The sequence below is a fragment of the Drosophila erecta genome, unplaced genomic scaffold (genome assembly GCF_003286155.1).
Source record: "Drosophila erecta strain 14021-0224.00,06,07 unplaced genomic scaffold, DereRS2 tig00000329-arrow-arrow-pilon, whole genome shotgun sequence".
Lineage (NCBI taxonomy): Eukaryota > Metazoa > Arthropoda > Insecta > Diptera > Drosophilidae > Drosophila > Drosophila erecta.
Window position 1 is genome coordinate 917,992 of NW_020825223.1, and position 14,250 is coordinate 932,241.

The following is a 14,250-nucleotide window of genomic DNA, read 5'->3' on the forward strand; positions in this document are numbered from 1 at the left end:
CTGAGTCCTGGCGCATTGCATCCAATCCAGCTGCACCGGCTCCACCTCCTCGTGCAGTAATCCACTTCGCACGATTACTGTTGCTCCACCTCTGATCCTGTCCGCCGGGTGCAAGGCGTTGACCACCTCGTAGCCAGGGATTTTGAAGTGAGACCTCGTTGTAAAGTGGGTCTCGCTGACCAGCATCACATCTACCTGGTTGGTTTTCAGGTAGAGATCCACTTCTGGCTTGTTCCTCGACAAGCCGTTAGCATTCCAGATTACTATTTGTGTGTTCATGGCATGGTTCTCTGGCAGGAGAACATGGCCATCACCATGTCTTTAAACTGGGAGAACATTGAGTCCATCATGTTCTCCATGCGCCTCCAACGCTGCCTCCCGGTCAATGAGACCTTGTTGGTTGAAGATGTGTTTGGGTTGCTGTTGCTGGGGATATCCTCCCCTGGGGACGTCAGCGTAGCTAAAGCCAGAGTATGTGGCGTTGTTGGTTGTCGCTGGTGGTGTATGGGCCTCTCTCGGCGGTGGAGTCATTGCCTTCGCTTTTGGCTTAGGGGAAGCCCTCTTCTTGGCCACGATATATACACGACAGCCTTGGTATGACGCAGTGTGCGCCTCCCCGCAGTTACCGCATGTAGCAGGAGCGTCTTTGGCCTTAGTGCACTCGATAGATGCATGCCCCTGACCGTACTTTAAGCACGTGTACTGCAATCTGCAGTACCTCTTGGTATGCCCGTAAGCCTGGCAGCGGTAGCACTGCACCAGGTCATTGAATTTTCTGGGCTCTCGGTAGAGACCACAGCGTGGCAGAGCCTCTCGAACACCTTTTTATTGTTACTTGAAGGCTCCAAGTTTACAAAGAACATAGCCATAGGGTTCTTTGTGGTTCTTGAGATGGCGTTCTTGATGTCTCGAACAGTGTGTCCGAGCCCCTTCAGTTCTTCAGTGATGAAGTCAACTGGCGTTGTTGAATGTAGCCCCTTAATTACCACGCGAAAAGCTCGGTTTTCCTTGAGCTGGAAAGTCCTGAAGGCCATGTCGTGGTTGTCCATGTGGTTAACAATTTTCCGATATGTCGAGCTGTCTTTCGGCATAATTCTTACGCTACCTCCTCTGGTAGCCTTGTAAGCGAAGCTACCTGTCTTTTTCTTTTGAGGCACGGTGAACTGTCGTACCTCACCTGGTTCCTCGGATTCATTGTCAGATTCACTTTCACTGGAGCTGGAGCTGGAGCTGCCAGTGGCCGACGTCTTCTTTATGTGTTTTAGTACCTTTGGAACTTTGGGGCTTACAGTCGTGGCTACGATAGGTGGCTCCTTGCGCTTGCCTGCATTCTTCTTAGGCACCAGCGTTTGCCAACCATTTTTCTTAGAAGCCACATTATCCGCTTCTATAGCGTTTTTGTCCATGGGAACTGCGTGCAGTAGCACGTGTCTTTAAGATTTTTGCCTTTTCTGTATGAGTGTGTGCTGCTGGCGCTTTATGCGACTGATTGACGCCCTCTGGCGGAGTAATTTTTAACTATAGGGGTAAAGGCGCCACCTATGTCGAAAATGGTTGTGGTTATAGGACTCGGTTTAGCCAGTACACACACCACTGGAACAGCTGTTCCACCAGCTGAGTAGGCGACGACTGGTGACACCAGTCAGCTGATTTGCTAGCTACGTGCACTTTTGCAAATAAGTTAAATACCATATGCAGCCAAAGGACACGTTGCATGAACTTGCGTTTGTGTATCACACGCACTCCAGGACTTGGCCCAACTTTCTGTACTTTTTTAAAGATTCCAGGTTAACTTTTTACAGCGAAAATCACTCAGAAATCACTCACTCACTCGTAGGCACGTCAGCACTCGACGAGAGTTGTCAAAAAACTCCACTAAATTGATGACGAGGCATTTGGCACTCTGGGCGCTGAGGGATGGAATGCTGCTTCCTATTATAAAGACATGATGAGTACTTATATATTTTATATCGAATCATCAAGCAAAGGATAAGCTTCAGTGGGTCGCAATATAGCAGCTGCTCAACCACTTACAACACCTTGCCTGTTACAAAAGTCGTTTAAAATTGATTCTAGGCTTTATCATTGTATTAAATAATGCTTTTATATGTAATTAGCGCGGCATCAGGTGATCGAAGATCCTCCCAATTTACTATGTTACAAAGTAAATTATAAACTTTAAATGGTTTAGAAGCCATACAATGCAAATTGCCCCTTGCCGCAACAACGTTTTGTCATTAGTAGGGTAATACTAACCTGTCTCACGACGGTCTAAACCCAGCTCATGTTCCCTTGCATGGGTGAACAATCCAACGCTTGGTGAATTTTGCTTCACAATGATCACTATAAACGCTTGGCCGCCACAAGCCAGTTATCCCTATGGTAACTTTTCTGAAACCTCTTGTTAAAAACTCTTTAAACCAAAAGGATCGATAGGCTGAGCTTTTGTGTACTGAACACCGAGATCAAGTCAGCATTTGCCCTTTTGCTCTATGTGTGGTTTCTGTCCGCACTGAGCTGGCCTTGGGACACATCCGTTATTATTTGAGAGATGTACCGCCCCAGACAAACTCCCTACCTGGCAATGTCCTTGAATTGGATCATACCTGAGTAATTGGAGTTATACCAAATTTTCAAACCAAAAATACATAAATGCATCGTTTTATTAATGAATTTGTTTGGGATTATATAACAAACTCGTGATACTTTGATCAAGAAGCTTGCATCAAAACCCAATGCCATAAGATATAATAAATATATCCGTATAATGGCTAGGAAATGATACACGTTCCATTTAATCAAGTAAGTACGGAAACAATAAGAGTAGTGGCGATACCGAACCGAGGTCTAATATCTCCCACTTATTCTACACCTCTTATGTCTCCTAACACTGCCAGATTAGAGTCAAGCACAAAAGGGTCTTCTTTCCCCGCTAATTATTCCAAGCCCGTTCCCTTGGCTGTGGTTTCGCTAGATAGTAGATAGGGACAGTGTTTGAATCGGATCCCTCCGAACTTGTTTTACGTGGCGTGTTCCACATTGAAGGGATTACAACCACGGCACCCTATACACCCACAAGTGAGCATATGATGCATGTGTCCAAATACGCTAGACAAAATGTCCCGGTCTGGAGGCTATAGCTATGTACATAGCGACCACCCCGGTAGCAATTCGAGTGCTTGCTTGCCGGGCAAGCACTTCCCCTAGCCGACAAGCACGGGCGGAGTGACCTATTGCCGCATTAGTCGCCTCCTACGACAAGCTGCGGCAAGCTGTGGCAGTATTCTCGACCGCTAACCACACGGCGAAGCGTCAGGCTAAGTGCCCCTTCTTCTGCGGAACGCCAACTCAGCGAAGACGTTGGGTTCTCTCCCGATCCTCCAGGATTCTTTCAAATGTCCAGTCCTCGCCAGCGCGCTGCATTCCAAGTCCGTCGAGGTCTCGCAAATCTGCATATAGGGGGCAGGCGCACAACACGTGCACCCAATCCTCGTATGGATCACCACATGCGCAAGCAGTGGTATCGCTGAGGGCTCTCCCATGCAGAAATGCGTTGAACGACCCGTGCCCAGTGAGCAAGACAGACGCCATCATCGAGAAACCAAAATTTGGATCCCGATAGACAAGGGTGACGTCCGGGATGAACCTGTGCGTCACCCGTCCTGGTTCGCTGTCGTCATCCCATCTGCTTTGCCAACTCAATAGCAAGCATTCCTCTAGACGAATCTCTTTTTGCTCCCGGCTTAGACGCGCAATGTCCTCGCCATAGAGCCAGTCGTTCTCCTATAGCGGTTATCCACGCTTCAGCTTGTATTTGACCTCTAATTTCTTAGCTGCCAAATCAAGCGGGGAGGCTCCAGCAAGAACCTGCAGTGCCGCGGTGGACACTGTTCGGCATACAGATAGACATCCAAGCAGGATCAGTCTATGGCAGGAGGACAGTCGCCTCCTCGCAGCTACCTGTGCGGCGGTGTCATAACGCGGATTTACACCAAAAATAACCGTATTAACGTAGAAAACACGTCCGTGACAGTAAGTAGATAGGGACAGTAGGAATCTCGTAAATCCATTCATGCGCGTCACTAATTAGATGACGAGACATTTGGCTACCTTGAGAGAGTCATAGTTACTCCCGCCGTTGACCCGCGCTTACTTGAATTTCTTCACTTTGACATTCAGAGCACTGGGCAGAAATCACATTGTGTCCACACCCGCTAGGGCCATCACAATGCTTTGTTTTAATTAGACAGTCGGATTCCCCAAGTCCGTGCCAGTTCTGAATTGATTGTTAATTGATAATCGTTATAATTAATAAGAACTAATTGGTTTAACCCAAATAGTATTCTTACAAATTTTAGCAAGAAAGTTCCAAAATTGGCTACGTAACTAAACTATCCGGGGAACAAGTAACTAATTTGCCGACTTCCCTTACCTACATTATTCTATCGACATAGACTCTTCACCTTGGAGACCAGCTGCGGATATTGGTACGGCCTGTTGAGAAGTTTGCGTATCCCCACCATAAATTTTCAAGGTCGGAAGAGAAAATATCGACACAACAGTATATGTCATGCTCTTCTAGCCCATCTACCATATCTCTCTGCGAAAGACTTCTATGGTATATAAAAAAGAAAAACAGAAAAGAAAACTCTTCCGTTATCTCTCGACGGCTTCTTTATGGTCGTTCCTGTTGCCAGGATGAGCACGAGGCCCATATTTAATAACAGGTTACGGAATTGGAACCATATTCCCTTTCGTTCAAAATTATTCAAGTGTATTATTTTCGCTTTGTTTATATAATTTGGCATTTTTGTTTTACTTGAAAATTTTCGGCTTTCGCCTTGAACTTGGGACCGACTAACTCGTGATCAACCACTGTTCACACAAAACCCAGTCCTCCAAGGTCTCATTCGATTATTTGCTACTACCACCAGGATCTGTACCAATGGCAGCTCCATGCAGGCTTACGCCAAACACTTATACGCATACCATTGTACCTTCCTACTCACTAAAGTTTCAAAATTTATATCACAAGTAATATAAATCATCTACTTTAGCGGTAATGTATAGGTATACAACTTAAGCGCCATCAATTTTAAGGGCTAGTTGCTTCGGCAGGTGAGTTGTTACACACTCCTTAGCGGATTTCGACTTCCATGATCACCGTCCTGCTGTTTTAAGCAACCAACGCCTTTCATGGTATCTGCATGAGTTGTTAATTTGGGAATAGATCGTTTGGGAAATATCGTTTCGACCCTAAGGCCTCTAATCATTCGCTTTACCAGATAAGATTATTTTATATAATATTAAAATGCACCAGCTATCCTGAGGGAAACTTCGGAAGGAACCAGCTTCTAAATGGTTCGATTGGTCTTTCGCCCCTATACTCAATTCTGACAATCGATTTGCACGTCAGAACTGTTTCGGTCTTCCATCAGGGTTTCCCCTGATTTCAACCTGATCAAGTATAGTTCACCATCTTTCGGGTCACAGCATATATGCTCAAGGTACGTTCCAGTTAGAGGCATAAATAATATAAATATACATTATACATAACTATATAGAACGCCCCGGGATTGTGTTAATTAGCTATAAATAGTTAAAAAACTAATCCCATTATTAGTCAAGTTAATTACGCTATTAGGTTTATATCTCAATAACTTGCACATATGCTAGACTCCTTGGTCCGTGTTTCAAGATGGGTCCCGAAGGTATCCTGAATCTTTCGCATTGTTAATCATACAAGTGCATATAATAAACACAAAAATCAATGATAATCATTTGGTTTATGCTAATAGATTACAATGTCCTTATATGGAAAAAATGCATACTATCCTCATAATATTATTTAAATATTACAATTTTAATGATGAATTTTCCATAACGGATATTCAGGTTCATCTAAGCAGTTTCACGTACTGTTTAACTCTCTATTCAGAGTTCTCTTCAACTTTCCCTCACGGTATTTGTTTACTATCGGTCTCATGGTTATATTTAGTTTTAGATGGAGTTTACCACCTACGTAGTGCTGCACTTTCAAGTATCACGACTCTTTGGAAATATCATCTAGTAATCATTAACTTTATACAGGCCTGGCACCTTTTATGCGTTAATTTCTCATACTAGAATATTGACGCTCCATACACTGCATCTCACATTTGCCACATAGACAAAGTGACTTAGTGCTAAACTGTTTTCTTTTCGCTCGCCGCTACTAAGAAAATCCTTGTCAGTTTCTTTTCCTCCCCTAATTAATATGCTCCCATATGAGTTGAGGTTGTATATAACTTTTTCTTGCCATTAATTCTTTATACATAATGATAAAAACATTTTATTAAATTCGTTATAAAATTTCCATTATTTCTTGTAGCAAAGTGTTTTCCATTAAACGAACCAACGAAGAATAATAACATAACCAAGTTTTTTCTATTTCCGAATCATTAATAAGAGACAATTATAGATTTTAAATATATATCTGGAGATATACCTTCGATCTCCAATATTCGAAATTTTATTTTTACATTTTAAAGCCACATATATATAATATTTTTTTTGTTGTGCCCGCCATTACACAGCATTTTGTAATGTTAAAATCTTCTGAGGTTGCCAAAGCCTCATATAAATAAAAACCCATCTTCATTTTATTTTGATTTTAACATTTATTTTAATATATATTTATATATAATTTTTTATTTTGATTCAATTAAATCGTTTTGTTCTATAATCATATCATATTATGCGCTTTGCTTTTGTAATTTGGTAATTTTGGTAATCTAGTAAATTTGATAATATGGTAATTTAAATTTGGTAAATTTTTTAATTTGGTAAGTAATTTTGGTAAATTCAAAATGTATTTGTATTATAACAAATTTTTATTAACGGTACGGATTTTATACAATAATGATCCTTCCGCAGGTTCACCTACGGAAACCTTGTTACGACTTTTACTTCCTCTAAATAATCAAGTTCGGTCAACTTTTGCGAAACAACCGTAACACGCAAGGCGTCACAGTGATCACGTCCGGAGACCTCACTAAATAATTCAATCGGTAGTAGCGACGGGCGGTGTGTACAAATGGCAGGGATCAATGCGAGTTAATGACTCACACTTACTGGGAATTCCAAGTTCATGTGAACAGTTTCAGTTCACAATCCCAAGCATGAAAGTGTCCTCTCGGTCTAGGAAATACACGTTGATACTTTCATTGTAGCGCGCATGCAGCCCAGGACTAGATGTCCCAGACCTGTTATTGCTCAATCTCATTATTGCTAGACGCAATTTATCCATTTAAGAAGCTAGTGCCCCTATTATGGGACAAACCAACAGGTACAACTCCACTTACATAAACATATTCAAACACAATAAACATTTTACTACCACCATGAATGAAGGCTATATAAGCTTCAGCACCATAAACCAGACAAATCACTCCACGAACTAAGAACGACTATGCACCACCACCCATAGATTCGAGAAAGAGCTATTAATCTGTCTTACACACTTATGTTCGGACTTGGTAAGTTTTCCCGTGTTAAGTTAAATTAAGCCGGTGGTGCCCTTTAAGTTTCAGCTTTGCAACCATACTTCCCCCGGAGGCCAAAAGCTTTGGTTTCTCGGGAAGCGACTGAGAGAGCCATAAAAGTAGCTACACCCAATTGCTAGTTGGCATCGTTTATGGTTAGAACTAGGGCGGTATCTGATCGCCTTCGAACCTCTTTCGTTCTTTATTTATGAAAACATCTTTGGCAAATGCTTTCGCTTAAGTTAGTCTTACGACGGTCCAAGAATTTCACCTCTCGCGTCGTAATACTGATGCCCCCAAACTGCTTAATCATTAATCATTACCTCTTGATCTGAAAACCAATGAAAGCAGAACAGAGGACTTATTTCACTCTAATTTGTTAAAAGTAATAGTACCGACCCACAATAACACTCGTTTAAGAGCACTAATGCAGGTTTTTAAATAGGAGGAACATATGAAAAAATACAAGTATTTAATTGTTAGTTCCAGGTACTTGGCCGTCGCATTGGACGGTATGTTGGTGCCGTTGATGTGGACGGGTGGACAGTTGCCTGGCCTGAGTGTAATCGTGACGTAGGTGGATTTGTCAGCGTTTATATTGATGTTCCACCTCTTCAGCCATGACTGAATCGTGTCTTGCGCTGCCAGAGTAGAAGTTGCGTCAGAGCACAGGAGCGCTGTGTCGTCCGCGTAGGTGCATGTCAATATTTTGTTGTCTTCAGATACTGGCATATCTGAGGTGAATATGTTGTACAGCACAGGACCGAGTACGCTGCCCTGAGGTACTCCGGCTCTCACCACGTGTTGGGGTGATTTGGAGTTACTGCTCCTCACGTAAAACCTCCTCTCTTCGACGTATGCCTTAAGGAACATGTAGTATGGGGTCGGTAACTGTTGCTTCAGCTTAAATAGCAGGCCGAGGTGCCACACCCTGTCGAAAGCCTGCCTTACATCCAGAAAGACTGCTGCGCAATATTTCTTGTTTTCGAAGGCGTCCAAGACCCTGGAGACGACCCGGTGGCACTGCTGAATGGCGCCATGTCCTTGCCTAAAACCGAACTGGTGGTCGGGGATGATCCTCTTTTCTTCCAGAATGGTCAGCAACTTCTTGGGGAACAGCTTCTCCAGGATTTTTGACAGGATGGCGAGTAGACTGATCGGCCTATATGAGCCTAGCTCGGCTTCTGGCTTGCCCGGCTTGTGTAGGAACTCTATGCAGTTCGCTGAAAGTAGCTTGAGGGCAGCTGCGTCGATTTGGTCATGGCCAGGAGATTTGGTGAGCTTCAAGCACGAGATCTCATCCAGAATCTCCTGACTACCTATCTCTGCGATAGGCAGGTCCATCGGGCAGGCTGCGTCAACGAACTGCTTTGTCTCTTCAACGTCTTCGTCATCACTTAGGGCGAATAGCTGGAAACTGGTTTCCACTGGTTGCAGCTGTTTTAACAGGTTGCACCCTCCGCACAGGCCTTTTCAGGTATTTGGTGGCGTTCCAGTGCTCAGCATTGCCAGGCTCCAGTTCTACTAGGTACTACTCGACCGCCTTGCTTTTTGAGTCATGAAGCATCTTCATGGCTGCTTACAGGCTCTGTTGTAGGCCCTCTTGTCAGACGGAGCTCTGTTAGACTTTCTCCGATACCATCGACGCCAGTTCAGTCGACCATAGATGGTTGTCCCTGCGGGCCACTTGGAGTCTCCCACTGTTGGTAAGAGGTGTGGGTTTTGGCCAACCTTGCCGCCTAGTGGATTTTGCCAGTAAGGCTAGCAACGGCATCGTCAATATCTCCTCCAGTGCTGATAGCCGGATGTGGGTCAACGTTTTCTTCAAGGCAGCTTTTAAACACAGTTGTGACGGTATTTCGCCTGATCAGTTTGGTGCCTCCGGGAGTCCTTAGGAAGGAGGTCCTAAGTAGTATCCTGACCATGGTGTGGTCAGAGCACAGCTCGTAGCACCCAACTGTAGATACTTTCGCCGGGTCGATGCCTCTACTGATGCCTAGATTAAGGAGGTCCATTATTTTCTTAGAGTCACTTGGCCAGTATGTCGGCTCTCCCGTTGTGTGCAGATTGCAGCCCAACTCTTTGACGCACCTCAGCAGATTGCTGCCCTTGGGGTTGACAATCCTGGAGCCCCACCATGTGTGCTTGGCATTATAGTCTCCGCCAATAAGAAATTTGGGACCCAAGTTTTTCAGTTGCAATGACAACTCGGGATGCCTAATTGTGTAACGCGGAGGCAAGTATGCTGCCGCGATATAAATTTTGCCCGAATGTGTCAGCAGCTGAATCCAGGCGCATTGGATGCAGTCCAGCTGCACCGGCTCCATCTCCTCGTACAGTAATCCACTTCGCACGATTACTGTGGATCTACTTCTGATCCTGTCCACTTCGTAGCCAGGGATTTTGAAGTGAGACCTCGTTGTAAAGTGGGTCTCACATCCACCTGGTTGGTTTTCAGGTAGAGCTCCACTTCTGGCTTGTTTCTCGCCAAGCCGTTAGCTTTCCAGATTACTATTTCTGTGTACATGGCATGGTTCTCTGGCAGGAGAACATGGCCATCACCATGTCTTTAAACTGGGAGAAAATTGAGGCCATCATGTTCTCCATGCGCCTCATTATTCTCTCCTCCCACGCTGCCTCCCGGTCAATGAGACCTTGTTGGTTGAAGATGTGTTTGGGTTGCTGTTGCTGGGGGTATCCTCCCCTGCTGACGTCAACGTAGCTAAAGCCACAGGATGTGGCGTTGTTGGTTGTCGCTGGTGGTGTATGGGCCTCTTTTCGTTCTTTGTGGTTCTTGAGATGGCGTTCTTGATGTCTCGAACAATGTGTCCGAGCCCCTTTAATTCTTCAGTGATGTAGTCAACTGGCGTTGTTGAATGTGGCCCCTTAATTACCACGCGAAAAGCTCGGTTTTCCTTGAGCTGGAAAGTCCTGAAGGCCATGTTGTGGTTGTCCATGTGGTTAACAATTTTCCGATATGTCGAGCTGTCTTTCCGCATAATTTTTACGCTACCTCCTGCGGTAGCCTTGTAAGCGAAGCTACCTGGCTCGGTGACTTCTCCAAGGTCAGCTAGCATGTCTGCGATGCTGTGCACCCCAGGTATTATGATTGGAGGGGGCTTGGGTACAGCGGCCTCCACTGGTATAGCTGGTTCCCTGGTAATAACGTCCTCTTCGATAGGCAGTGCAGCGAATCGGTTGGTGTTTGACAACAGCTCCTTAGCATCGCTGACCTCATTCACTTTGGCCAGCTTAGCTGTCTTTTTCTTTTGGGGCACGGTGAACTGTCGTACCTCACCTGGTTCCTCGGATTCATAGTCAGATTCACTTTCACTGGAGCTGGAGCTGCCAGTGGCCGACGTCTTCTTTATGTGTTTTAGTACCTTTGGAACTTTGGGGTTTACAGTCGTGGCTACGATAGGTGGCACCTTGCGCTTGCCTGCATTCTTCTTAGGCACCAGCGTTTGCCAACCATTTTTCTTAGAAGTGGGTAAAGCTACATTATCCACTTCCATGGCGTTTTTGCCCACGGGAACTGCGTGCAGTAGCACGCAGAAGGGGGAGCAAAAAGCGCCACCTGCCGTTGCTTTATGCGACTGATTGACGCCCTCTGCCGGAGTAATTTTTAACTATAGGGGTAAAGGCGCCACCTATGTCGAAACTGGTTGTGGTTATAGGACTCGGTTTAGCCAGTACACACACCACTGGAACAGCTGTTCCACCAGCTGAGTAGGCGACGACTGGTGACACCAGTCAGCTGATTTGCTAGCTACGTGCACTTTTGCAAATAAATTAAATACCATCTGCAGCCAAAGGACACGTTGCATGAACTTGCGTTCGTGTATCACACGCACTCCAGGACTTGGCCAAACTGTCTGTACATTTTTAAAGATTTCAGGTTAACTTTTTCGCAGCGAAAATCACTCGGAAATTAAACACTTTATACGTCAGCACTCGACGAGAGTTGTCAAAAAACTGACAATGGCTAAATTGACACAGCATTTGGCAACTTGATTTCTTTAAGTTCTTTAGTTCTATAATATGATAAGGACATTATCATATGCGTCTTGGCAACTTGACTTGATTTCTTTAAGTTCTTTATTTCTTTAATATGATAGGGACAATATCATATGCGTCACCAAATTGATGACGAGGCATTTGGCTACTCTGGGCGCCGTGGGATGGAATGCTGCTTCCCATTATAAGTACATGAGTACTTATATATTTTATATCGAATCATTAAGCAAAGGATAAGCTTCAGTGGGTCGCAGTATGGCAGCTGGTCAACCACTTACAACACCTTGCCTGTTACAAAAGTCGTTTACAATTGATTCTAGGCTTTGTCATTGTATTAAATAATGCTTTTATATGTAACTAGCGCGGCATTAGGTGATCGAAGATCCTCCCAATTTACTATGTTACAAATTACATTGGCATCACATCCATTGCCGTTTATAGAGTAAATTATAAACTTTAATTGGTTTAGAAGCCATACAATGCAAAATGCCCCTTATTTATCATTGCAGTCCAGCACGGATACGACCTTAGAGGCGTTCAGGCATAATCCAACGGACGTAGCGTCATACCACTGTTCGCTCGAACAAGTATTGTGCCATTGGTCCGTACCTGCGGTTCCTCTCGTACTACGCAGGAATTCTGTCGCAACAACGTTTTGTCATTAGTAGTGTAATACTAATCTGTCTTACGACGGTCTAAACCCAGTTCACGTTCCCTTGCATGGGTGAACAATCCAACGCTTGGTGAATTTTGCTTCACAATGATCACTATAAACGCTTGGCCGCCACAAGCCAGTTATCCCTATGGTAACTTTTCTGACACCTCTTGTTAAATCTCTTTAAACAAAAAGGATCGATAGGCCGAGCTTTTGCTGCCCCTGTGTGTACTGAATACCGAGATCAAGTCAGCATTTGCCCTTTTGCTTTATGTGTGGTTTCTGTCCTGTGTTTCTGTTCTGTAGGACAAGCATACCTAGGCATACCAAGCAGGATCAGTCTATGGCAGGAGGACAGTCGCTTCCTGACAGCTACCTGTGCGGCGGATTCATACCATACCGAGGTCCATACCATACCGAGTCCCGCATATATGGTCCGCCTGGCTCGAGGACTGATGCCCCAGTCGACTTGTAGCACACGCGCCAATACTCCAACGACTCCGGTCATCCGCAGGCAAAGCAAAGCTATGTGCGTGAGGAATTTCATTCCTTCACTGACCGTGATGCCAAGGTACCGACAGCTACGCACATACGGCAGGTTCGCTGCAACGAATCTTACCGTAGGCGCACGTCTCAAGGCACCTTTGAGCACCATTATTACCATGTTGCTGGTTGAAACGGCAACGCCTATTTCCGCTCCCCACGTTTCAACGATGGACATCAGTTGCGCTCCTTTTTCCTCTAGCACGGCTCGAGAATTTCCCTCGATGAGAAGAAGCAGATCATTCGCGTATGCACTTAGCTGGCAGTACGGCTCGAGGCGCTGAAGCAGTATGTCCATCAGCATGTCCCTGCGGGCAACCTCTAGTTACCGGCACATTCACTGCACCGGAACTGCTTCGGATTACTGCTCTTCGGCCGGCGAAAAAGCTCTGCCCCAAGCTTATTTCCCGTCCCTGACAGTAAGTAGATAGGGACAGTAGGGAACTCGTTAATCCATTCATGCGCGTCACTAATTAGTTTTTTTTTTTTTTTTTTTTTTGCTATTACAGTATATTTATTTACATCTGCCCAGGAGGGCAATCAATTAAATTTTGCGGTAATTTGGCGGTTATGTAGATTCCCTAGGCAATCTTATATTTGTTAGCTGGGGTCATCAAAGGATTCCTTTAGGGAATCCGGAAAGGTAGGTCAAAAGGTTAGTTTCTTCTGAGTCTTCTGCGCTGTAGGCTGTTGTCAAGGAGGTTGATTGCAAGTTGGTTTTGGTGGTTCTCCAGCTTCTCCAGGTGCCTCCTGCTAGCCTTCCTGGATTCCTCGACGACACTTGCATTTTGAGGTCCCTTTTGATTCTTGTGTTCCTCACGTAGTAAGGACAGTTGAGGATAAATCTTAGAATGCGGCATTCTGCTCTCTGTAGTTTTTTGATATTTGTAGGGGAGGCAGTGCCCCACAGATCAATTCCGTATGTCCAAGTCGGCTTTATGATGGCTTTGTAGAGCAGTAGATTGTGTCTAGTGGGTAGCGTCTGCCCAGGAGCCAGCACATAAACCATGTTATTTTTTCCCAATCAAGCCCGACTATCCCGAAGTTACGGATCTAATTTGCCGACTTCCCTTACCTACATTATTCTATCGACTAGAGACTCTTCACCTTGGAGACCAGCTGCGGATATTGGTACGGCCTTTTGAGAAGTTTGCGTGTCCCCACCATAAATTTTCAAGGTCCGAGGAGAAAATATCGATATCTCTCTGCGAAAGACTTCCATGGTAGTACGGCTATAAGACGGAAAAGAAAACTCTTCCGATATCTCTCGACGGCTTCTATATGGTCGTTCCTGTTGCCAGGATGAGCACGAGGCCCATATTTAATAACAGGTTACGGAATTGGAACCGTATTCCCTTTCGTTCAAAATTATTCAAGTGTATTATTTTCGCTTTTTTTATATAATTTGGCATTTTTGTTTTACTTGAAAATTTTCGGCTTTCGCCTTGAACTTAGGACCGACTAACTCGTGATCAACCACTGTTCACACGAAACCCTTCTCCACTTCAGTCC

The 14,250-nt window shown here is 44.7% G+C and overlaps 1 pseudogene; it reads right to left on the bottom strand.

Annotated features, from left to right (window-relative positions):
- Positions 1-1,970: 1,970 nt before the first annotated feature.
- LOC113564699 lies at positions 1,971-6,301 on the bottom strand (annotated as a pseudogene).
- Between the last annotated feature and the right edge of the window lie 7,949 nt (positions 6,302-14,250).